General features: G+C 31.2%; 8 non-coding genes across 8 annotated transcripts; all 8 read left to right on the top strand.

The window, feature by feature from the left end:
* Positions 1–4,878: 4,878 nt before the first annotated feature.
* TRNAM-CAU (transfer RNA methionine (anticodon CAU)) lies at positions 4,879–4,950 on the top strand. The gene has a single exon. It is a non-coding gene; the product is annotated as a tRNA-Met (tRNA).
* Positions 4,951–7,929: 2,979 nt separating this feature from the next.
* On the top strand, positions 7,930–8,001 carry TRNAM-CAU (transfer RNA methionine (anticodon CAU)). The gene has a single exon. It is a non-coding gene; the product is annotated as a tRNA-Met (tRNA).
* A 2,270-nt stretch (positions 8,002–10,271) lies between these two features.
* Positions 10,272–10,343, top strand: TRNAM-CAU (transfer RNA methionine (anticodon CAU)). The gene has a single exon. It is a non-coding gene; the product is annotated as a tRNA-Met (tRNA).
* A 2,267-nt stretch (positions 10,344–12,610) lies between these two features.
* On the top strand, positions 12,611–12,682 carry TRNAM-CAU (transfer RNA methionine (anticodon CAU)). Its single transcript has one exon. It is a non-coding gene; the product is annotated as a tRNA-Met (tRNA).
* A 2,280-nt stretch (positions 12,683–14,962) lies between these two features.
* TRNAM-CAU (transfer RNA methionine (anticodon CAU)) lies at positions 14,963–15,034 on the top strand. Its single transcript has one exon. It is a non-coding gene; the product is annotated as a tRNA-Met (tRNA).
* A 2,976-nt stretch (positions 15,035–18,010) lies between these two features.
* TRNAM-CAU (transfer RNA methionine (anticodon CAU)) lies at positions 18,011–18,082 on the top strand. Its single transcript has one exon. It is a non-coding gene; the product is annotated as a tRNA-Met (tRNA).
* A 2,270-nt stretch (positions 18,083–20,352) lies between these two features.
* Positions 20,353–20,424, top strand: TRNAM-CAU (transfer RNA methionine (anticodon CAU)). The gene has a single exon. It is a non-coding gene; the product is annotated as a tRNA-Met (tRNA).
* Positions 20,425–26,039: 5,615 nt separating this feature from the next.
* Positions 26,040–26,111, top strand: TRNAM-CAU (transfer RNA methionine (anticodon CAU)). Its single transcript has one exon. It is a non-coding gene; the product is annotated as a tRNA-Met (tRNA).
* The last annotated feature ends 744 nt before the right edge of the window (positions 26,112–26,855 follow it).

Here is a 26,855-nt window from a genome sequence, read left to right as displayed (position 1 = left end):
GATTTTAAGTCCCACTGATGAAAATTAGGATAATAAGATATACAGTTAACAATGATGCAAAACAATCAAACAGAATAAATGAAATATTACAAGTAGTAAAGCTGTGTAATGTAGAAACTATTAAAGTATACTCGTTAACAAAATACTGATAAATATCTTATGGACAAACCATCTAATTGTATCTAGTCCACAAAGTATGGAATAATAAAGAATGTGCAAATTGACCAGAATTACCTAAAAAACACATTAATAATTAATGTCTAACTTAACAAGGACACATGATTAACTCCTGCACTTATAAAAATTAGGATTATAATAGTAATAGTAATGAACATCTAAGACAATTAAGTTTACCCAGAAAAAACAAATTAGCAATCAGTAACTAACTTTCAATTCATCTAAAGTAACTCAGAGGACATAAATATCTAACTTACTAAAGTATGAGCACTGATGACAGGAATTATATAATTTTCCCATGTTTGAATAAGGACAAAGCTATAAGCAAGGCATCTTAACTGTGGATATATCAACTCGGTGTCTATATTGAGAAACTTACTACAGATCTCCTGGGAGAACTGGAAATAACAGGAGGAAAAGAACAATTCTCCACCAAAGTGAATGACATGACACTGGCGGAAGATGTCAGAAAAACTGTCCAAATTTATTTATCACTGGTTGTATTGTTCCTTTGAACAGTGTTATATTGGAGAGAAAAACGATCACTAGCGGTGCATGTAAATCTAAAGCCCAATAAATTTACATCTGTACCTCATCTGCAGATAGAACTGAAACCAATTCCAAGAAAGTCATGCCAATAGCGATGTTTAACTGTAACAAATATCTGTGTGTTAATACATTAATCTAAAATTCATCCACAAGTGAATACAAAAACAGTAAAATACAACTGAGCACGCAGGTGTTTATATGCGCATAAATTAATAGATGCTTATTTTGATACACGTGTTTGCAGATGGTTATTTTCATATATATGCGCGCAGGTGCGTATATTCATACATTACCTCGCAGGTATTTATTTTCGTAGATGGGCGCACGGGTGCTTATTTTGGTACATGATCGTGCAGTTTGTCATTTTGGTAAATGCGCGAGCCAATGCTTATTTTATTACATGCGCGCTAGTAGGTAAATTGATAGATACGCGTCCATTTCGTTCATTGGTAGGTGCGCACGCACATGCTTATTTCCCTACATGAGCGCGAAGGTGCTGATTTTGTGCGTAAATTTGTACATTGACACGCAGAAGCTTATTTTCCTACATGTGCTTGTATATGTACGAATTGGTAGATCCGCGCGTAGGTTCTTTTCGGTAGCGCACGCAAGTTCTTAATATTCTTACATGTGCGCGCATGTGCATAAATTGAAAGATATGTACGAATTGGTAGATCCGCGCGTAGGTTCTTTTCGCACTTGCGCACGCAGGTTCTTAATATTCTTACACGTGCGCGAATGTGCATAAATTCAAAGATGCGCGCGCAAGTGCTTATTTAGGTACATGCGAACGTAGGTGCTTACACTGCCACATGTATACGCAGGTGATTGTTTTCAGTTTCGCATGCAAGTGCTTATTTTAGTACATGCGCGAGAAGGTGCTTAGTTTATTACATGTGCGCGTGTGTTCATAATTTGTTAGTTGCACGCACAGGTACTTATTTTGGAACGTATATGCAGATGCTTATTTTGGTATATGCGCACGCAGGATCTTATTTTTGTACACTCGCACGAAGTTCCTATTTTCGCATATGCGCATAAATTGGTAGATGCGCGGATTTGCTTATTTTGGTACATGTGCGCTTGTGCATAGATTGGTAGATAAGTGCTCAGGTAGATATTTTGGTAGATGTACGCGCATGCGCTTGATTTAGTACATGCGCGGAGTTGCTAATATGGGTACATGTGCAAGCAAATTATAAATTTTCGTAAATATGCGCTCACGTGCATGAATTGAAAGATGAGCGCGCAGGTACTTGTTTTGGTACATGCACACGCAGGTTTTTATTTTGCTAGATGTGATCGCATGTGCTTCTTTTGCTAGATGCACTCGCAGGTGCTTATTTTGATATATGCGCCCAGAGGTCTCATTTTCGTACATGGGCACGCAGGTGCTTATTTTAGTACATGCGCACGAAAGTGCTTATTTTGGAAAATGCTCGCGCAGATACGTATTTTGGCACATGGGCGTGCAGGTTCTAAATTTTCGTACCTTTGTGAGCATGTGCAGAAATTGGTAGATACGCGCGCAGTGGCTTCATTTGGTGGGTGCGAGTGCAGATACTTATTTTGGTACATGCGCACGCATGAGGTTATTTTGGAAAATAAGTGCGCAAGTACTTATTTTGGCAGATGTGCATGAATTGATAGACGCGCGCAGGTGCTTATTTATAATTTTCGTACATGTGCGCGAAGGTGCATAAACTGGTAGATGCACTTTCAAGTGTTTATTTTGGTTAGCGCGCAGAGATACTTATTTTTATACATGTGCGATCAGGCGCTTTTTTGGTAGATGCGCACGCTGGTGCTTATTTTTTTTCATGAGCGCGAAGTTAGTAAAATTGTAGATGCGCTCGCAGGTGCGTAACTTGGTGCAATGGTGTTCACATATTTCAGCAAATAATATGGATTCATAGTTTTAGCTTTCATTAAAATTACAATAAGCTTCTAATTATTTTTTAATATGTATCGGCTAGCAAAGATGTTAATCAAACAACGGATTTTGTCTGCAATGAACAGAATCAAAAAGGATTGAGATCTTGGAAATTGGTTGTTAAAGAGATGTTTGTTTATTTTGTTTGTTTGTTTTTGGAATTTCGAACAAAGCTACTCGAGGGCTATGTGTGCTAGACGTCCCTAATTTAGCAGTGTAAGACTATAGGAAGGAAGCTAGTCATCATCACCCACCGCTAACTCTTGGGCTACTCTTTTACCAACGAAGTGATAAAATAGTGATAAACAACGAAAGTAGGGAATGCGGTAGAATCGTTTAGCTTCAATAATCTAAGTTGGGAATGTGTGAATTACGTTAACTAACTTTCTATGTTTTTCTCTGTGTACGTACAGAATTTACGAATAAAATAAATTCACAATACAAGTTCACTTGTAAATATATTATAGAAGTAACGCTATTTTTATGTTAAACGGCAATCCTCTGGATTATATGGCAATTTCTATACATTTAACGTAGTTTTACAAGTAAATAAAAGCGAAAAACCCAAAAGGTAAACAAATAGAATCGCAACACTTTCCTCAGTACGACATTATCATTTTTCACAGAAAAAATATGTAATAATTTATTACCAATTTTTCGAATTCAGTAGGAAGTTTGAAAACGTCGTTCTTTATGACGTCTCCTGCATTACACGATAACTTCACTCTTAAGTGTTTAATTAAAAATTTCACAAATATCGTATATTGTTGACTGTGTATTTACAAACTTACTAAAAATTAGAGACCTTTCATGTGACAAGTGTCTACAAAATATATTACGTTCATCAAAAGGGAATAATCAAAACCTTTTTTGTCATTAAACCACTTAAACTCGCCATTTCATCCACCAACAAAACAACACGAGCAAATGAAATTATTCATAATCGGTTAAAAATATATAATCGTACGTTTACCGAGAGTTGTAAGACTTTTTTTTAGACACGTCCAAAGTTTCCAAATGACATTTCGTTAATGTTCCAATAGTACACACTCCGATTTTTTTTTCTTGGTAAACAATAACATCGTCGAATTGTCTCAAAAAAGGAAACGAAACGTTTTGAAAACTTGTTATTTAAGTAGTGTCCCATACGTATCTATTTTCACTCTCACATTCGTCACGAAGTTAGAGATTCCTTAAGCTTCAACCAATCTGCACAAAAATTAATTACGTTTTATTCACAAAGCCTAAGGAATAGAGGAATGTTTTATTATACAAGAAATCGTGACGAAATTTCCCGTACCTTTTCACTGTTTTCTTCTGAATCTTTCTGTATGACAGCTTTGGTAAGAGCACGTAAAAATAGAAAACAAAGATAAACAATAAAGGAAAATATATGTTAATTGCTCCAAAACAGCCTAGTTGCATTTCAAATATGAAAGAAAAATAGTTAGCTATATCGTTCCTTAAAAAATAACTGCGTTTCAAAATTAAATTTAAAAATATCGAAAATTCTATCGACGAAGGTTTATAAATCGTGAACTTGATGTTCTTTTCCTTACGTTTCATCTGTCGCTCTTTCCGTTATCTACTTTATTGTCGTATTATTTGAAAACAAATCTTCATTCTTTGCTTTTATTCCACTTTGTTTTACTTCTAAACTTTAATCGACGATATATCAATACTTTCAAGAAAGCATCACATTTCATAAATTTCGGACCTGGCATGACTATTGACATATTGAAACAAGATATCCGTATAGAATTTTTTCCCTATTTCTTACACATTAATATAATATCATAATATTAAATATCCTTGAAATGTGTGTTTGCCGTTAGTTTCGAAATCGCTTGTAACATACATATCGTTGAATATTAAAAATCACAGTATCGTAAATTTCGTTTAATGACAAGAATTGGATGTGTAAAAGACTTGAAGTAGCTCAAATAAACGTATAATGGAAAAGCCAAAGTTTTGTCGTTTCGTTATTGTGTCAACACTTTTGACCGATTCTAGGAAATTAAACAACGATGTGAGTAGATGAGCACGAAAATATCCCGTTAGCGATAATTATTTCTGAAGTTATTTCGATACGACACAAAATTTATGAATGAAACAATTTACACATTCGAAAGACGTAGTCGTTAAGGAGAATTAAAATAAATGTTTTACAGCATAAAGTATTTGTTTTATGAACCTTTATAGTAAAAGTAGGAAAACGAAGCAGAGTGGCGCAGTGGGAGCGTGCTGGGCCCATAACCCAGAGGTCCGTGGATCGAAACCACGCTCTGCTACAATGTTTTTCTTTTCACTAGATATCGCAAAGAAAGACACGTGTGTAAAGCCATAAACTCTCGTCTTGCGGTTTCACATAATGCATCTAAATAATTACCCTTTGTTCTACTCCATCGAGAGTTGCTAGTAAAATTTCAAAGTTAGAAGAAATATAAAGAAAACAAGGTGAAACGAAGAGGTTTTTATTAAAACTTATACGTACTGCTATACGATAAATGTATAAACTGTTCAGTTTCACCTAGGAACGTTTTTTCGCCTTATAGCTGAGTAAGAATAAAGGCTAGTAAAATGTCATTTCCACAAAATAGAAGAATCAGAATATTCGAAATTATATTATGATGAAAATAGTGATAAACAACGAAAGTAAGGAATGCGGTAGAATCGTTTAGCTTCAATAATCTAAGTTGAAAATGTGTGAATTACGTTAACTAACTTTCTATGTTTTTCTCTGTGTACGTACAGAATTTACGAATAAAATAAATTCACAATACAAGTTCACTTGTAAATATATTATAGAAGTAACGCTATTTTTATGTTAAACGGCATTCCTCTGATTATATGGCAATTTCTATACATTTAACGTAGTTTTACAAGTAAATAAAAGCGAAAACCCAAAAGGTAAACAAATAGAATCGCAACACTTTCCTCAGTACATTATCATTTTTCACAGAAAAATATGTAATAATTTATTACCAATTTTTCGAATTCATTAGGAAGTTTGAACACGTCGTTCTTTATGACGTCTCCTGCATTACACGATAACTTCACTCTTAAGTGTTTAATTAAATAATTATTAAATAATTACCCTTTGTTCTACTCCATCGAGAGTTGCTAGTAAAATTTCAAAGTTAGAAGAAATATAAAGAAAACAAGGTGAAACGAAGAGGTTTTTATTAAAACTTATACGTACTGCTATACGATAAATGTATAAACTGTTTAGTTTCACCTAAAACGTTTTTTCGCCTTATAGCTGAGTAAGAATAAAGGCTATTAAAATGTCATTTCCACAAAATAGAAGAATCAGAATATTCGAAATTATATTATGATGAAAATAGTGATAAACAACGAAAGTAACGAATGCGGTAGAATCGTTTAGTTTCAATAATCTAAGTTGGGAATGTGTGAATTACGTTAACTAACTTTCTATGTTTTTCTCTGTGTACGTACAGAATTTACAAATAAAATAAATTCGCAATACAAGTTCACTTGTAAATATATTATAGAAGTAACGCTATTTTTATGTTAAACCGCATTCCTCTGGATTATATGGCAACTTCTATACATTTAACGTAGTTTTACAAGTAAATAAAAGCGAAAAACCCAAAAGGTAAACAAATAGAATCGCAACACTTTCCTCAGTACGACATTATCATTTTTCACAGAAAAAAATATGTAATAATTTATTACCAATTTTTCGAATTCAGTAGGAAGTTTGAAAACGTCGTTCTTTATGACGTCTCCTGCATTACACGATAACTTCACTCTTAAGTGTTTAATTAAAAATTTCACAAATATCGTATATTGTTGACTGTGTATTTACAAACTTACTAAAAATTAGAGACCTTTCATGTGACAAGTGTCTACAAAATATATTACGTTCATCAAAATGGAATAATCAAAACCTTCTTTGTCATTAAACCACTTAAACTCGCCATTTCATCCACCAACAAAACAACACGAGCAAATGAAATTATTCTTAATCGGTTAAAAATATATAATCGTACGTTTACCGAGAGTTGTAAGACTTTTTTTTAGACACGTCCAAAGTTTCCAAATGACATTTCGTTAATGTTCCAATAGTACACACTCCGATTTTTTTTTCTTGGTAAACAATAACATCGTCGAATTGTCTCAAAAAAGGAAACGAAACGTTTTGAAAACTTGTTATTTAAGTAGTGTCCCATACGTATCTATTTTCACTCTCACATTCGTCACGAAGTTAGAGATTCCTTAAGCTTGAACCAATCTGCACAAAAATTAATTACGTTTTATTCACAAAGCCAAAGGAATAGAGGAATGTTTTATTATACAAGAAATCGTGACGAAATTTCCCGTACCTTTTCACTGTTTTCTTCTGAATCTTTCTGTATGACAGCTTTGGTAAGAGCACGTAAAAATAGAAAACAAAGATAAACAATAAAGGAAAATATATGTTAATTGCTCAAAACAGCCTAGTTGCATTTCAAATATGAAAGAAGAATAGTTAGCTATATCGTTCATTAAAAAATAACTGCGTTTCAAAATCAAATTTAAAAATATCGAAAATGCTATCGACGAAGGTTTATAAATCGTGAACTTGATGTTCTTTTCCTTACGTTTCATCTGTCGCTCCTTCCGTTATCTACTTTATTGTCGTATTATTTGAAAAACAAATCTTTCTTCTTTGCTTTTATTCCATTTTGTTTTACTTCTAAACTTTTAATCGACGATATATCAATATTTTCAAGAAAGCATCACATTTCATAAACTTCGGACCTGGTATGTCTTTTGACATATTGAAAAAAGATATCCGTATAGAATTTTTTCCCTATTTCTTACACATTAATATAATATCATAATATTAAATATCCTTGAAATGTGTGTTTGTCGTTAGTTTCGAAATCGCTAGTAACATACATATCGTTGAATATTAAAAAATCACAGTATCGTAAATTTCGTTTAATGACAAGAATTGGATGCGTAAAAGACTTGAAGTAGCTCAAATAAACGTATAATGGAAAAGCCATAGTTTTGTCGTTTCGTTATTTTGTCAACACTTTTGACCGTTTCTAGGAAATTAAACAACGATGTGAGTAGATGAGCACGAAAATATCCCGTTAGCGATAATTATTTCTGAAGTTATTTCGATACGACACAAAATTTATGAATGAAACAATTTACACATTCGAAAGACGTAGTCGTTAAGGAGAATTAAAATAAATGTTTTACAGCATAAAGTATTTGTTTTATGAACCTTTATAGTAAAAATGGGAAAACGAAGCAGAGTGGCGCAGTGGGAGCGTGCTGGGCCCATAACCCAGAGGTCCGTGGATCGAAACCACGCTCTGCTACAATGTTTTTCTTTTCACTAGATATTGCAAAGAAAGGCACGTGTGTAAAACCATAAACTCTCGTCTTGCGGTTTCACATAAAGCTTCTAAATAATTACCTTTTGTTCTACTCCATCGAGAGTTGCTAGTAAAATTTCAAAGTTAGAAGAAATATAAAGAAAACAAGGTGAAACGAAGAGGTTTTTATTAAAACTTATACGTACTGCTATACGATAAATGTATAAACTGTTTAGTTTCACCTAAAACGTTTTTCGCCTTATAGCTGAGTAAGAATAAAGGCTATTAAAATGTCATTTCCACAAAATAGAAGAATCAGAATATTCGAAATTATATTATGATGAAAATAGTGATAAACAACGAAAGTAACGAATGCGGTAGAATCGTTTAGTTTCAATAATCTAAGTTGGGAATGTGTGAATTACGTTAACTAACTTTCTATGTTTTTCTCTGTGTACGTACAGAATTTACAAATAAAATAAATTCGCAATACAAGTTCACTTGTAAATATATTATAGAAGTAACGCTATTTTTATGTTAAACCGCATTCCTCTGGATTATATGGCAACTTCTATACATTTAACGTAGTTTTACAAGTAAATAAAAGCGAAAAACCCAAAAGGTAAACAAATAGAATCGCAACACTTTCCTCAGTACGACATTATCATTTTTCACAGAAAAAATATGTAATAATTTATTACCAATTTTTCGAATTCAGTAGGAAGTTTGAAAACGTCGTTCTTTATGACGTCTCCTGCATTACACGATAACTTCACTCTTAAGTGTTTAATTAAAAATTTCACAAATATCGTATATTGTTGACTGTGTATTTACAAACTTACTAAAAATTAGAGACCTTTCATGTGACAAGTGTCTACAAAATATATTACGTTCATCAAAAGGGAATAATCAAAACCTTTTTTGTCATTAAACCACTTAAACTCGCCATTTCATCCACCAACAAAACAACACGAGCAAATGAAATTAATCATAATCGGTTAAAAATATATAATCGTACGTTTGCCGAGAGTTGTAAGACTTTTTTTTAGACACGTCCAAAGTTTCCAAATGACATTTCGTTAATGTTCCAATAGTACACACTCCGATTTTTTTTTCTTGGTAAACAATAACATCGTCGAATTGTCTCAAAAAAGGAAACGAAACGTTTTGAAAACTTGTTATTTAAGTAGTGTCCCATACGTATCTATTTTCACTCTCACATTCGTCACGAAGTTAGAGATTCCTTAAGCTTGAACCAATCTGCACAAAAATTAATTACGTTTTATTCACAAAGCCAAAGGAATAGAGGAATGTTTTATTATACAAGAAATCGTGACGAAATTTCCCGTACCTTTTCACTGTTTTCTTCTGAATCTTTCTGTATGACATCTTTGGTAAGAACAAGTAAGAATAGAAATCAAAGATAAAAAATAAAGGAAAATATATGTTAGTTGCTCCAAAACATCCTAGTAGCATTTCAAATATGAAAGAAGAATAGTTAGCTATATCGTTCGTTAAAGAATAACTGCGTTTCAAAATCAAATTTAAAAATATCGAAAAGGCTATCGACGAAGGTTTATAAATCGTGAACTTGATGTTCTTTTCCTTACGTTTCATCTGTCGCTCTTTCCGTTATCTACTTTATTGTCGTATTATTTGAAAAACAAATCTTCATTCTTTGCTTTTATTCCACTTTGTTTTACTTCTAAACTTTTAATCGACGATATATCAATACTTTCAAGAAAGCATCACATTTCATAAATTTCGGACCTGGCATGACTTTTGACATATTGAAACAAGATATCCGTATAGAATTTTTTCCCTATTTCTTACACATTAATATAATATCATAATATTAAATATCCTTGAAATGTGTGTTTGTCGTTAGTTTCGAAATCGCTAGTAACATACATATCGTTGAATATTAAAAAATCACAGTATCGTAAATTTCGTTTAATGACAAGAATTGGATGTGTAAAAGACTTGAAGTAGCTCAAATAGACGTATAATGGAAAGGCCAAAGTTTTGTCGTTTCGTTATTTTGTCAACACTTTTGACCGTTTCTAGGAAATTAAACAACGATGTGAGTAGATGAGCACGAAAATATCCCGTTAGCGATAATTATTTCTGAAGTTATTTCGATACGACACAAAATTTATGAATGAAACAATTTACACATTCGAAAGACGTAGTCGTTAAGGAGAATTAAAATAAATGTTTTACAGCATAAAGTATTTGTTTTATGAACCTTTATAGTAAAAGTAGGAAAACGAAGCAGAGTGGCGCAGTGGGAGCGTGCTGGGCCCATAACCCAGAGGTCCGTGGATCGAAACCACGCTCTGCTACAATGTTTTTCTTTCACTAGATATCGCAAAGAAAGACACGTGTGTAAAGCCATAAACTCTCGTCTTGCGGTTTCACATAAAGCTTCTAAATAATTACCTTTTGTTCTACTCCATCGAGAGTTGCTAGTAAAATTTCAAAGTTAGAAGAAATATAAAGAAAACAAGGTGAAACGAAGAGGTTTTATTAAAACTTATACGTACTGCTATACGATAAATGTATAAACTGTTTAGTTTCACCTAAAACGTTTTTCGCCTTATAGCTGAGTAAGAATAAAGGCTATTAAAATGTCATTTCCACAAAATAGAAGAATCAGAATATTCGAAATTATATTATGATGAAAATAGTGATAAACAACGAAAGTAACGAATGCGGTAGAATCGTTTAGTTTCAATAATCTAAGTTGGGAATGTGTGAATTACGTTAACTAACTTTCTATGTTTTCTCTGTGTACGTACAGAATTTACAAATAAAATAAATTCACAATACAAGTTCACTTGTAAATATATTATAGAAGTAACGCTATTTTTATGTTAAACCGCATTCCTCTGGATTATATGGCAACTTCTATACATTTAACGTAGTTTTACAAGTAAATAAAAGCGAAAAAACCCAAAAGGTAAACAAATAGAATCGCAACACTTTCCTCAGTACGACATTATCATTTTTCACAGAAAAAAATATGTAATAATTTATTACCAATTTTTCGAATTCAGTAGGAAGTTTGAAAACGTCGTTCTTTATGACGTCTCCTGCATTACACGATAACTTCACTCTTAAGTGTTTAATTAAAAATTTCACAAATATCGTATATTGTTGACTGTGTATTTACAAACTTACTAAAAATTAGAGACCTTTCATGTGACAAGTGTCTACAAAATATATTACGTTCATCAAAAGGGAATAATGAAAACCTTTTTTGTCATTAAACCACTTAAACTCGCCATTTCATCCACCAACAAAACAACACGAGCAAATGAAATTATTGATAATCGGTTAAAAATATATAATCGTACGTTTACCGAGAGTTGTAAGACTTTTTTTTAGACACGTCCAAAGTTTCCAAATGACATTTCGTTAATGTTCCAATAGTACACACTCCGATTTTTTTTTCTTGGTAAACAATAACATCGTCGAATTGTCTCAAAAAAGGAAACGAAACGTTTTGAAAACTTGTTATTTAAGTAGTGTCCCATACGTATCTATTTTCACTCTCACATTCGTCACGAAGTTAGAGATTCCTTAAGCTTGAACCAATCTGCACAAAAATTAATTACGTTTTATTCACAAAGCCAAAGGAATAGAGGAATGCTTTATTATAAAAGAAATCGTGACGAAATTTCCCGAACCTTTTCACTGTTTTCTTCTGAATCTTTCTGTATAACATCTTTGGTAAGAACAAATAAGAATAGAAATCAAAGATAAAAAATAAAGGAAAATATATGTTAGTTGCTCCAAAACATCCTAGTAGCATTTCAAATATGAAAGAAGAATAGTTAGCTATATCGTTCGTTAAAGAATAACTGCGTTTCAAAATCAAATTTAAAAATATCGAAAAGGCTATCGACGAAGGTTTATAAATCGTGAACTTGATGTTCTTTTCCTTACGTTTCATCTGTCGCTCTTTCCGTTATCTACTTTATTGTCGTATTATTTGAAAACAAATCTTCATTCTTTGCTTTTATTCCACTTTGTTTTACTTCTAAACTTTTAATCGACGATATATCAATACTTTCAAGAAAGCATCACATTTCATAAATTTCGGACCTGGCATGACTTTTGACATATTGAAACAAGATATCCGTATAGAATTTTTTCCCTATTTCTTACACATTAATATAATATCATAATATTAAATATCCTTGAAATGTGTGTTTGCCGTTAGTTTCGAAATCGCTTGTAACATACATATCGTTGAATATTAAAAAATCACAGTATCGTAAATTTCGTTTAATGACAAGAATTGGATGTGTAAAAGACTTGAAGTAGCTCAAATAGACGTATAATGGGAAAGCCAAAGTTTTGTCGTTTCGTTATTGTGTCAACACTTTGACCGTTTCTAGGAAATTAAACAACGATGTGAGTAGATGAGCACGAAAATATCCCGTTAGCGATAATTATTTCTGAAGTTATTTGGATACGACACAAAATTTATGAATAAAACAATTTACACATTCGAAAGAAGTAGTCGTTAAGGAGAATTAAAATAAATGTTTTACAGCATAAAGTATTTGTTTTATGAACCTTTATAGTAAAAGTAGGAAAACGAAGCAGAGTGGCGCAGTGGGAGCGTGCTGGGCCCATAACCCAGAGGTCCGTGGATCGAAACCACGCTCTGCTACAATGTTTTTCTTTTCGCAACTAGATATCGCAAAGAAAGACACGTGTAAAGCCATAAACTCTCGTCTTGCGATTTCACATAATGCTTCTAAATAATTACTTTTTGTTCTACTCCATCGAGAGTTGCTAGTAAAATTTCAAAGTTAGAAGAAATATAAAGAAAACAAGGTGAAACGAAGAGGTTTTTATTAAAACTTATACGTACTGCTATACGATAAATGTATAAACTGTTTAGTTTCACCTAAAAACGTTTTTCGCCTTATAGCTGAGTAAGAATAAAGGCTATTAAAATGTCATTTCCACAAAATAGAAGAATCAGAATCAGAATATTCGAAATTATATTATGATGAAAATAGTGATAAACAACGAAAGTAACGAATGCGGTAGAATCGTTTAGTTTCAATAATCTAAGTTGGGAATGTGTGAATTACGTTAACTAACTTTCTATGTTTTTCTCTGTGTACGTACAGAATTTACAAATAAAATAAATTCACAATACAAGTTCACTTGTAAATATATTATAGAAGTAACGCTATTTTTATGTTAAACCGCATTCCTCTGGATTATATGGCAACTTCTATACATTTAACGTAGTTTTACAAGTAAATAAAAGCGAAAAACCCAAAAGGTAAACAAATAGAATCGCAACACTTTCCTCAGTACGACATTATCATTTTTCACAGAAAAAAATATGTAATAATTTATTACCAATTTTTCGAATTCAGTAGGAAGTTTGAAAACGTCGTTCTTTATGACGTCTCCTGCATTACACGATAACTTCACTCTTAAGTGTTTAATTAAAAATTTCACAAATATCGTATATTGTTGACTGTGTATTTACAAACTTACTAAAAATTAGAGACCTTTCATGTGACAAGTGTCTACAAAATATATTACGTTCATCAAAAGGGAATAATCAAAACCTTTTTTGTCATTAAACCACTTAAACTCGCCATTTCATCCACCAACAAAACAACACGAGCAAATGAAATTATTCATAATCGGTTAAAAATATATAATCGTACGTTTACCGAGAGTTGTAAGACTTTTTTTTAGACACGTCCAAAGTTTCCAAATGACATTTCGTTAATGTTCCAATAGTACACACTCCGATTTTTTTTTCTTGGTAAACAATAACATCGTCGAATTGTCTCAAAAAAGGAAACGAAACGTTTTGAAAACTTGTTATTTGAGTAGTGTCCCATACGTATCTATTTTCACTCTCACATTCGTCACGAAGTTAGAGATCCCTTAAGCTTGAACCAATCTGCACAAAAAATTAATTACGTTTTATTCACAAAGCCAAAGGAATAGAGGAATGTTTTATTATACAAGAAATCGTGACGAAATTTCCCGAACCTTTTCACTGTTTTCTTCTGAATCTTTCTGTATAACAGCTTTGGTAAGAACAAGTAAGAATAGAAATCAAAGATAAAAATAAAGGAAAATATATGTTAGTTGCTCCAAAACATCCTAGTTGCATTTCAAATATGAAAGAAGAATAGTTAGCTATATCGTTCTTTAAAAAATAACTGCGTTTCAAAATCAAATTTAAAAATATCGAAAAGGCTATCGACGAAGGTTTATAAATCGTGAACTTGATGTTCTTTTCCTTACGTTTCATCTGTCGCTCTTTCCGTTATCTACTTTATTGTCGTATTATTTGAAAAACAAATCTTCATTCTTTGCTTTTATTCCATTTTGTTTTACTTCTAAACTTTTAATCGACGATATATCAATACTTTCAAGAAAGCATCACATTTCATAAACTTCGGACCTGGCATGTCTTTTGACATATTCAAACAAGATATCGATATAGAATTTTTTCCCTATTTCTTACACATTAAAATAATATCATAATATTAAATATCCTTGAAATGTGTGTTTGTCGTTAGTTTCGAAATCGCTAGTAACATACATATCGTTGAATATTAAAAAAATCACAGTATCGTAAATTTCGTTTAATGACAAGAATTGGATGTGTAAAAGACTTGAAGTAGCTCAAATAGACGTATAATGGAAAAGCCAAAGTTTTGTCGTTTCGTTATTTTGTCAACACTTTTGACCGTTTCTAGGAAATTAAACAACGATGTGAGTAGATGAGCACGAAAATATCCCGTTAGCGATAATTATTTCTGAAGTTATTTCGATACGACACAAAATTTATGAATGAAACAATTTACACATTCGAAAGACGTAGTCGTTAAGGAGAATTAAAATAAATGTTTTACAGCATAAAGTATTTGTTTTATGAACCTTTATAGTAAAAGTAGGAAAACGAAGCAGAGTGGCGCAGTGGGAGCGTGCTGGGCCCATAACCCAGAGGTCCGTGGATCGAAACCACGCTCTGCTACAATGTTTTTCTTTTAACTAGATATCGCAAAGAAAGACACGTGTGTAAAGCCATAAACTCGTCTTGCGGTTTCACATAATGCTTCTAAATAATTACCCTTTGTTCTACTCCATCGAGAGTTGCTAGTAAAATTTCAAAGTTAGAAGAAATATAAAGAAAACAAGGTGAAACGAAGAGGTTTTTATTAAAACTTATACGTACTGCTATACGATAAATGTATAAACTGTTTAGTTTCACCTAAAAACGTTTTTCGCCTTATAGCTGAGTAAGAATAAAGGCTATTAAAATGTCATTTCCACAAAATAGAAGAATCAGAATATTCGAAATTATATTATGATGAAAATAGTGATAAACAACGAAAGTAACGAATGCGGTAGAATCGTTTAGTTTCAATAATCTAAGTTGGGAATGTGTGAATTACGTTAACTAACTTTCTATGTTTTTCTCTGTGTACGTACAGAATTTACCAATAAAATAAATTCACAATACAAGTTCACTTGTAAATATATTATAGAAGTAACGCTATTTTTATGTTAAACCGCATTCCTCTGGATTATATGGCAACTTCTATACATTTAACGTAGTTTTACAAGTAAATAAAAGCGAAAAACCCAAAAGGTAAACAAATAGAATCGCAACACTTTCCTCAGTACGACATTATCATTTTTCACAGAAAAAATATGTAATAATTTATTACCAATTTTTCGAATTCATTAGGAAGTTTGAACACGTCGTTCTTTATGACGTCTCCTGCATTACACGATAACTTCACTCTTAAGTGTTTAATTAAATAATTATTAAATAATTACCCTTTGTTCTACTCCATCGAGAGTTGCTAGTAAAATTTCAAAGTTAGAAGAAATATAAAGAAAACAAGGTGAAACGAAGAGGTTTTATTAAAACTTATACGTACTGCTATACGATAAATGTATAAACTGTTTAGTTTCACCTAAAACGTTTTTCGCCTTATAGCTGAGTAAGAATAAAGGCTATTAAAATGTCATTTCCACAAAATAGAAGAATCAGAATATTCGAAATTATATTATGATGAAAATAGTGATAAACAACGAAAGTAACGAATGCGGTAGAATCGTTTAGTTTCAATAATCTAAGTTGGGAATGTGTGAATTACGTTAACTAACTTTCTATGTTTTCTCTGTGTACGTACAGAATTTACAAATAAAATAAATTCGCAATACAAGTTCACTTGTAAATATATTATAGAAGTAACGCTATTTTTATGTTAAACCACATTCCTCTGGATTATATGGCAACTTCTATACATTTAACGTAGTTTTACAAGTAAATAAAAGCGAAAACCCAAAAGGTAAACAAATAGAATCGCAACACTTTCCTCAGTACGACATTATCATTTTTCACAGAAAAAATATGTAATAATTTATTACCAATTTTCGAATTCAGTAGGAAGTTTGAAAACGTCGTTCTTTATGACGTCTCCTGCATTACACGATAACTTCACTCTTAAGTGTTTAATTAAAAATTTCACAAATATCGTATATTGTTGACTGTGTATTTACAAACTTACTAAAAATTAGAGACCTTTCATGTGACAAGTGTCTACAAAATATATTACGTTCATCAAAATGGAATAATCAAAACCTTTTTTGTCATTAAACCACTTAAACTCGCCATTTCATCCACCAACAAAACAACACGAGCAAATGAAATTATTCTTAATCGGTTAAAAATATATAATCGTACGTTTACCGAGAGTTGTAAGACTTTTTTTTAGACACGTCCAAAGTTTCCAAATGACATTTCGTTAATGTCCCAATAGTACACACTCCGATTTTTTTTTCTTGGTAAACAATAACATCGTCGAATTGTCTCAAAAAAGGAAACGAAACGTTTTGAAAACTTGTTATTTGAGAAGTGTCCCATACGTATCTATTTTCACTCTCACATTCGTCACGAAGTTAGAGATCCCTTAAGCTTGAACCAATCTGCACAAAAATTAATTACGTTTTATTCACAAAGCCAAAGGAATAGAGGAATGTTTTATTATACAAGAAATCGTGACGAAATTTCCCGAACCTTTTCACTGTTTTCTTCTGAATCTTTCTGTATAACATCTTTGGTAAGAACAAGTAAGAATAGAAATCAAAGATAAAAAATAAAGGAAAATATATGTTAGTTGCTCCAAAACATCCTAGTTGCATTTCAAATATGAAAGAAGAATAGTTAGCTATATCGTTCATTAAAAATAACTGCGTTTCAAAATCAAATTTAAAAATATCGAAAAGGCTATCGACGAAGGTTTATAAATCGTGAACTTGATGTTCTTTTCCTTACGTTTCATCTGTCGCTCTTTCCGTTATCTACTTTATTGTCGTATTATTTGAAAAACAAATCTTCATTCTTTGCTTTTATTCCACTTTGTTTTACTTCTAAACTTTCAATCGCCGATATATCAATACTTTCAAGAAAGCATCATATTTCATAAATTTCGGACCTGGCATGACTTTTGACATATTGAAACAAGATATCCGTATAGAATTTTTTCCCTATTTCTTACACATTAATATAATATCATAATATTAAATATCCTTGAAATGTGTGTTTGCCGTTAGTTTCGAAATCGCTTGTAACATACATATCGTTGAATATTAAAAAATCACAGTATCGTAAATTTCGTTTAATGACAAGAATTGGATGTGTAAAAGACTTGAAGTAGCTCAAATAGACGTATAATGGGAAAGCCAAAGTTTTGTCGTTTCGTTATTGTGTCAACACTTTTGACCGTTTCTAGGAAATTAAACAACGATGTGAGTAGATGAGCACGAAAATATCCCGTTAGCGATAATTATTTCTGAAGTTATTTGGATACGACACAAAATTTATGAATAAAACAATTTACACATTCGAAAGAAGTAGTCGTTAAGGAGAATTAAAATAAATGTTTTACAGCATAAAGTATTTGTTTTATGAACCTTTATAGTAAAAATAGGAAAACGAAGCAGAGTGGCGCAGTGGGAGCGTGCTGGGCCCATAACCCAGAGGTCCGTGGATCGAAACCACGCTCTGCTACAATGTTTTTCTTTTAACTAGATATCGCAAAGAAAGACACGTGTGTAAAGCCATAAACTCTCGTCTTGCGGTTTCACATAATGCTTCTAAATAATTACCCTTTGTTCTACTCCATCGAGAGTTGCTAGTAAAATTTCAAAGTTAGAAGAAATATAAAGAAAACAAGGTGAAACGAAGAGGTTTTTATTAAAACTTATACGTACTGCTATACGATAAATGTATAAACTGTTTAGTTTCACCTAAAAACGTTTTTCGCCTTATAGCTGAGTAAGAATAAAGGCTATTAAAATGTCATTTCCACAAAATAGAAGAATCAGAATATTCGAAATTATATTATGATGAAAATAGTGATAAACAACGAAAGTAACGAATGCGGTAGAATCGTTTAGTTTCAATAATCTAAGTTGGGAATGTGTGAATTACGTTAACTAACTTTCTATGTTTTTCTCTGTGTACGTACAGAATTTACAAATAAAATAAATTCGCAATACAAGTTCACTTGTAAATATATTATAGAAGTAACGCTATTTTTATGTTAAACCGCATTCCTCTGGATTATATGGCAACTTCTATACATTTAACGTAGTTTTACAAGTAAATAAAAGCGAAAAACCCAAAAGGTAAACAAATAGAATCGCAACACTTTCCTCAGTACGACATTATCATTTTTCACAGAAAAAATATGTAATAATTTATTACCAATTTTTCGAATTCAGTAGGAAGTTTGAAAACGTCGTTCTTTATGACGTCTCCTGCATTACACGATAACTTCACTCTTAAGTGTTTAATTAAAAATTTCACAAATATCGTATATTGTTGACTGTGTATTTACAAACTTACTAAAATTAGAGACCTTTCATGTGACAAGTGTCTACAAAATATATTACGTTCATCAAAAGGGAATAATCAAAACCTTTTTTGTCATTAAACCACTTAAACTCGCCATTTCATCCACCAACAAAACAACACGAGCAAATGAAATTATTCATAATCGGTTAAAAATATATAATCGTACGTTTACCGAGAGTTGTAAGACTTTTTTTAGACACGTCCAAAGTTTCCAAATGACATTTCGTTAATGTCCCAATAGTACACACTCCGATTTTTTTTTCTTGGTAAACAATAACATCGTCGAATTGTCTCAAAAAAGGAAACGAAACGTTTTGAAAACTTGTTATTTGAGAAGTGTCCCATACGTATCTATTTTCACTCTCACATTCGTCACGAAATTAGAGATCCCTTAAGCTTGAACCAATCTGCACAAAAAATTAATTACGTTTTATTCACAAAGCCAAAGGAATAGAGGAATGTTTTATTATACGAGAAATCGTGACGAAATTTCCCGAACCTTTTCACTGTTTTCTTCTGAATCTTTCTGTATAACATCTTTGGTAAGAACAAGTAAGAATAGAAATCAAAGATAAAAAATAAAGGAAAATATATGTTAGTTGCTCCAAAACATCCTAGTTGCATTTCAAATATGAAAGAAGAATAGTTAGCTATATCGTTCATTAAAAAATAACTGCGTTTCAAAATCAAATTTAAAAATATCGAAAAAGGCTATCGACGAAGGTTTATAAATCGTGAACTTGATGTTCTTTTCCTTACGTTTCATCTGTCGCTCTTTCCGTTATCTACTTTATTGTCGTATTATTTGAAAACAAATCTTCATTCTTTGCTTTTATTCCACTTTGTTTTACTTCTAAACTTTTAATCGACGATATATCAATACTTTCAAGAAAGCATCATATTTCATAAATTTCGGACCTGGCATGACTTTTGACATATTGAAACAAGATATCCGTATAGAATTTTTTCCCTATTTCTTACACATTAATATAATATCATAATATTAAATATCCTTGAAATGTGTGTTTGCCGTTAGTTTCGAAATCACTTGTAACATACATATCGTTGAATATTAAAAAATCACAGTATCGTAAATTTCGTTTAATGACAAGAATTGGATGTGTAAAAGACTTGAAGTAGCTCAAATAGACGTATAATGGGAAAGCCAAAGTTTTGTCGTTTCGTTATTGTGTCAACACTTTTGACCGTTTCTAGGAAATTAAACAACGATGTGAGTAGATGAGCACGAAAATATCCCGTTAGCGATAATTATTTCTGAAGTTATTTGGATACGACACAAAATTTATGAATAAAACAATTTACACATTCGAAAGAAGTAGTCGTTAAGGAGAATTAAAATAAATGTTTTACAGCATAAAGTATTTGTTTTATGAACCTTTATAGTAAAAGTAGGAAAACGAAGCAGAGTGGCGCAGTGGGAGCGTGCTGGGCCCATAACCCAGAGGTCCGTGGATCGAAACCACGCTCTGCTACAATGTTTTTCTTTTAACTAGATATCGCAAAGAAAGACACGTGTGTAAAGCCATAAACTCTCGTCTTGCGATTTCACATAATGCTTCTAAATAATTACTTTTTGTTCTACTCCATCGAGAGTTGCTAGTAAAATTTCAAAGTTAGAAGAAATATAAAGAAAACAAGGTGAAACGAAGAGGTTTTTTATTAAAACTTATACGTACTGCTATACGATAAATGTATAAACTGTTTAGTTTCACCTAAAAACGTTTTTCGCCTTATAGCTGAGTAAGAATAAAGGCTATTAAAATGTCATTTCCACAAAATAGAAGAATCAGAATATTCGAAATTATATTATGATGAAAATAGTGATAAACAACGAAAGTAACGAATGCGGTAGAATCGTTTAGTTTCAATAATCTAAGTTGGGAATGTGTGAATTACGTTAACTAACTTTCTATGTTTTTCTCTGTGTACGTACAGAATTTACAAATAAAATAAATTCGCAATACAAGTTCACTTGTAAATATATTATAGAAGTAACGCTATTTTTATGTTAAACCGCATTCCTCTGGATTATATGGCAACTTCTATACATTTAACGTAGTTTTACAAGTAAATAAAAGCGAAAAACCCAAAAGGTAAACAAATAGAATCGCAACACTTTCCTCAGTACGACATTATCATTTTTCACAGAAAAAAATATGTAATAATTTATTACCAATTTTTCGAATTCAGTAGGAAGTTTGAAAACGTCGTTCTTTATGACGTCTCCTGCATTACACGATAACTTCACTCTTAAGTGTTTAATTAAAAATTTCACAAATATCGTATATTGTTGACTGTGTATTTACAAACTTACTAAAAATTAGAGACCTTTCATGTGACAAGTGTCTACAAAATATATTACGTTCATCAAAATGGAATAATCAAAACCTTTTTTGTCATTAAACCACTTAAACTCGCCATTTCATCCACCAACAAAACAACACGAGCAAATGAAATTATTCTTAATCGGTTAAAAATATATAATCGTACGTTTACCGAGAGTTGTAAGACTTTTTTCTAGACACGTCCAAAGTTTCCAAATGACATTTCGTTAATGTCCCAATAGTACACACTCCGATTTTTATTTCTTGGTAAACAATAACATCGTCGAATTGTCTCAAAAAAGGAAACGAAACGTTTTGAAAACTTGTTATTTGAGAAGTGTCCCATACGTATCTATTTTCACTCTCACATTCGTCACGTAATTAGAGATCCCTTAAGCTTGAACCAATCTGCACAAAAGTTAATTACGTTTTATTCACAAAGCCAAAGGAATAGAGGAATGTGTTATTATACGAGAAATCGTGACGAAATTTCCCGAACCTTTTCACTGTTTTCTTCTTAATCTTTCTGTATAATTGTTGTTAAGTTTTGTCGTAAGCAAATTAAATTTGATCTGCTTAAACTTAAGAAAACTAAATTTTGCACTCTTAATACTAATGATATTAAGGTCTGTAATGAATCTCATCCAGTTTATGTTAACGAACATCTCTCCCCATATTATCGTGATATTTTCATGCAAGCAAAACTTAAACAGAAAGATCTGTTTTATATCTTGGCTATAAATTTCTTTGGGTATCGAATGGTAATATTCTTATTAGGAAATCAGAAACTACTCAGCCCATTGTTTTACGTTGCTTGATTGATCTTAATAATTTATAAATACTGCAATGGCTGATGATTTTGATGATATTGTTGGTGTTACACCAACTTTGTCTTCTCTTTCTGATTTACCAAATGTTTTTTTTCTGTTGGTCATTTAAATTTAATACATGTTAATATTCGAAGTCTTACTCAAAATTTTGACCAATTTCTTGTTTTTTTACAATCAAGCGTTGTTAAATTTCATATAATAGCTTTTTCTGAAACTTGGTTTGTTGAGGATGGATTTGTTTCCTTTTCGATTCCAGGTTACTCCTTTTATTCTTCATCTTCTGGCCTAAATAAGGCTTGTGGAGTGGCAGTTTTTTGTTAAATTTGAGATACTGACTATGATAAAAGAAGTACAGTATATTAAGTCTGATGCTTTAATTTTATTTTGTATGATTCAAAATAAGAAATTTAATCTCTTTGTTGTTTATCGATCTCCTAGATTGCCTGTATTGAAATTTATTGATGAGCTTTCATTAGAATTGAAGTTATACAAATATGATATTAATATACTTGTTGGTGATTTTAATATAGATGTTTTGGCATTTGATGATGTTTGTTATAAGAATGCATATTTTAAGTTTTTGTCTGAGAACAATCTTCGTATTATTATTTCTTCTCCTACACGGATAACCAATGTTACTAATTCTTGTATTGATCATTTTTTAATTAGTGGAAATACTGTTAAAATTGTTATTCTTATATTGTTGAGAGTTTTTTGACCGATCATTTTCCAATTGTTTTATGTATAGACATTTTATCGGATCTAGAACATGTCTCAAATGTTCAAAAGATTAAGTTTAATGAATTGAGTTCTTGTTTGAATTTTTCAGATTGGTCCTGTGTTATGAATTGTTCTGATGTTAATGTTGCTTATGATAATTTTGCTGAAGTGTTAACTGATTGTATTCAAAGTTGTACTACTACTGTTTCTGTGTCACGAAAGTTTAGAAAAATTAAGCCATGGATTACCAGTGAATTGGTTTTGTTAATGATTAAAAGAGATAAGTTAAAAAAGAAAGTACATCAATTTCCTGATGATATTTATCTAAAGATTAGATTTAAGTGTTTAAGGAATTATGTTGTTAGCTTGACCCGTAAGACTAAATGGACTTATTATCATAACCTGTTTAAGAATGCTAAAACTATTAAACAGAATTGGAATATTGTTAACTCTATTATTGATGTTAAAAAAAAAAAATAAGAAATTTTGTAATTTTGGTACTACTGATTTATCTGATTTGAATTATTTTTTTGTTAATGTTGCTAAATCTACTTGCTCCAATCCTAAATTTTGTTCTCAGGGCATGCCTCCTGCTCCTTCTTCTTCTTGTTACCTATATCCTGTTACTGTATCTGAAACTATGAATAATATTTTCTCCTTATCAAATTCAGCTTCTAATGGTGTAGATGGTGTTTCGGTTAAGATTTTGAAAGCTAATGCTAATCTTTTTTGCACCAATTTTGACTTTTTTAATTAATTTATCTTTTACTCAAGGGAAGTTTCCTAATGCTTTAAAGTTATCATTGGTCATTCCTATTTATAAATCTGGTAATATTTCTGATTTTACGAATTATAGACCCATTTCCTTATTAATACATTTCTCTAAACTATTTGAAAAATCTATGAAGATTAGAATTTTATCATTTCTTGATAGACATTCAGTTTTGTCTCCTTCTCAATTTGGCTTTCGGCCTGGGCTTGGAACGGAGGTTGCTGTTGCTAAACTTGTGGGAAGTATTACAGAAGCTTTGGATTCTGATCTTCATCCAATTGCTGTTTTTCTTGACTTAGCCAAAGCTTTTGATTCTGTTAATCATAAAATATTGTTAAATAAATTATCTTATTATGGTTTTAGAGGCATTGTTTTTGATTGGTTTTTTTCTTACTTTCACAATAGAAAGCAATCGGTTTGTGTCCATAATAATTATAGTGATTGGCTTACAATTAATGTTGGAGTACCACAAGGTTCTGTTCTGGGCCCTTTATTATTTCTCATTTATATAAATGATATTCTTTACCAACAGTTTTTTGGAGATATCCAAGCCTATGCCGATGATATTGCTGTTGTTTATAGTAAGCCAAATCTAATTAATGAAGCCATTATTTCTAGTGATCTTAATAAAATTAAAAAATTGGCTTTTCTGTAATGACTTATCCTTAAATATATCTAAATCTTTCCTTCTTCAGTTTAACCTTTATGGTGCCATTCCAGCTTTTCCTTCTATTTTTTATCATTCTAGTGATTGTTATACTTACCCTAATTGTAAATGTCCCAAATTGACTCAAGTTTCCTCTGTTAAATATTTAGGAATTATTTTAGATCGAAAATTAAATTGGCAATTTCATATTAATTCTTTAGTTAGTAAATTAAAATATAGTTCTATGCTAATTTTTGAACTTAGTCAATGTGCTCCTTATCATATTTTGTTAAGTGTATATTATGCTCTCTTTCAATCTTTCTTACAATATTGTATTTCAATTTGGGGTGGCACATATAAGACTTTTTTAATTCCTATTCACAAGTTGCAAAAAAGTGTTTTCTCTCTTATTTTTACTCATAGGCTTGATACCGATTTCAGTAAATTTAACTCCCCTCTTTCGTATGATAAACTTTATTTATATTTTTTAGCTTTATCTACATTGCATGTTTCTTTTAATAGGCCTTTTAAAGTCACTTCATATTTTACACGACTTCAATCTTTTTTCCAATTAATGTACCCACACCACGTAAAACAGTTACACTTCATCAATATCTTTATTTGGCACCTCGTATTCATAATTTTATTCCTTATAGTATAAGATCATCTATTAATCGTGTTAATCAAAAGAAATACTTAAAACAATGGATCTTAAATACTGATGATAATATTCTGGGAACTTTATATTGATTTTGTAAGTTTTGATTTTACTTTATTATGTGTTTAACCATCACAGGACGAGTTAACTCTTTGTTGATGGTTTTATATTGATATTTGATTTTTTGTGTCTAATTTATTGCTTAATAAATTTATTATTATTATTATTATTATTATTATTATTATTATTACATCTTTGGTAAGAACAAATAAGAATAGAAATCAAAGATAAAAAATAAAGGAAAATATATGTTAGTTGCTCCAAAACATCCTAGTTGCATTTCAAATATGAAAGAAGAATAGTTAGCTATATCGTTCATTAAAAAATAACTGCGTTTCAAAATCAAATTTAAAAATATCGAAAAGGCTATCGACGAAGGTTTATAAATCGTGAACTTGATGTTCTTTTCCTTACGTTTCATCTGTCGCTCTTTCCGTTATCTACTTTATTGTCGTATTATTTGAAAAACAAATCTTCATTCTTTGCTTTTATTCCACTTTGTTTTACTTCTAAACTTTCAATCGCCGATATATCAATACTTTCAAGAAAGCATCATATTTCATAAATTTCGGACCTGGCATGACTTTTGACATATTGAAACAAGATATCCGTATAGAATTTTTTCCCTATTTCTTACACATTAATATAATATCATAATATTAAATATCCTTGAAATGTGTGTTTGCCGTTAGTTTCGAAATCACTTGTAACATACATATCGTTGAATATTAAAAAATCACAGTATCGTAAATTTCGTTTAATGACAAGAATTGGATGTGTAAAAGACTTGAAGTAGCTCAAATAGACGTATAATGGGAAAGCCAAAGTTTTGTCGTTTCGTTATTGTGTCAACACTTTTGACCGTTTCTAGAAAATTAAACAACGATGTGAGTAGATGAGCACGAAAATATCCCGTTAGCGATAATTATTTCTGAAGTTATTTGGATACGACACAAAATTTATGAATAAAACAATTTACACATTCGAAAGAAGTAGTCGTTAAGGAGAATTAAAATAAATGTTTTACAGCATAAAGTATTTGTTTTATGAACCTTTATAGTAAAAGTAGGAAAACGAAGCAGAGTGGCGCAGTGGGAGCGTGCTGGGCCCATAACCCAGAGGTCCGTGGATCGAAACCACGCTCTGCTACAATGTTTTCTTTTAACTAGATATCGCGAAGAAAAACACGTGTGTAAAGCCATAAACTCTCGTCTTGCGGTTTCACATAATGCTTCTAAATAATTACTTTTTGTTCTACTCCATCGAGAGTTGCTAGTAAAATTTCAAAGTTAGAAGAAATATAAAGAAAACAAGGTGAAACGAAGAGGTTTTTATTAAAACTTATACGTACTGCTATACGATAAATGTATAAACTGTTTAGTTTCACCTAAAAACGTTTTTCGCCTTATAGCTGAGTAAGAATAAAGGCTATTAAAATGTCATTTCCACAAAATAGAAGAATCAGAATATTCGAAATTATATTATGATGAAAATAGTGATAAACAACGAAAGTAACGAATGCGGTAGAATCGTTTAGTTTCAATAATCTAAGTTGGGAATGTGTGAATTACGTTAACTAACTTTCTATGTTTTTCTCTGTGTACGTACAGAATTTACAAATAAAATAAATTCGCAATACAAGTTCACTTGTAAATATATTATAGAAGTAACGCTATTTTTATGTTAAACCGCATTCCTCTGGATTATATGGCAACTTCTATACATTTAACGTAGTTTTACAAGTAAATAAAAGCGAAAAACCCAAAAGGTAAACAAATAGAATCGCAACACTTTCCTCAGTACGACATTATCATTTTTCACAGAAAAAATATGTAATAATTTATTACCAATTTTTCGAATTCAGTAGGAAGTTTGAAAACGTCGTTCTTTATG

Source organism: Tachypleus tridentatus, chromosome 13, assembly GCF_004210375.1.
Source record: "Tachypleus tridentatus isolate NWPU-2018 chromosome 13, ASM421037v1, whole genome shotgun sequence".
Lineage (NCBI taxonomy): Eukaryota > Metazoa > Arthropoda > Merostomata > Xiphosura > Limulidae > Tachypleus > Tachypleus tridentatus.
The sequence above is the reverse complement of the archived record's forward strand: the minus strand, read 5'-3'. Positions and strand labels throughout refer to the sequence as shown.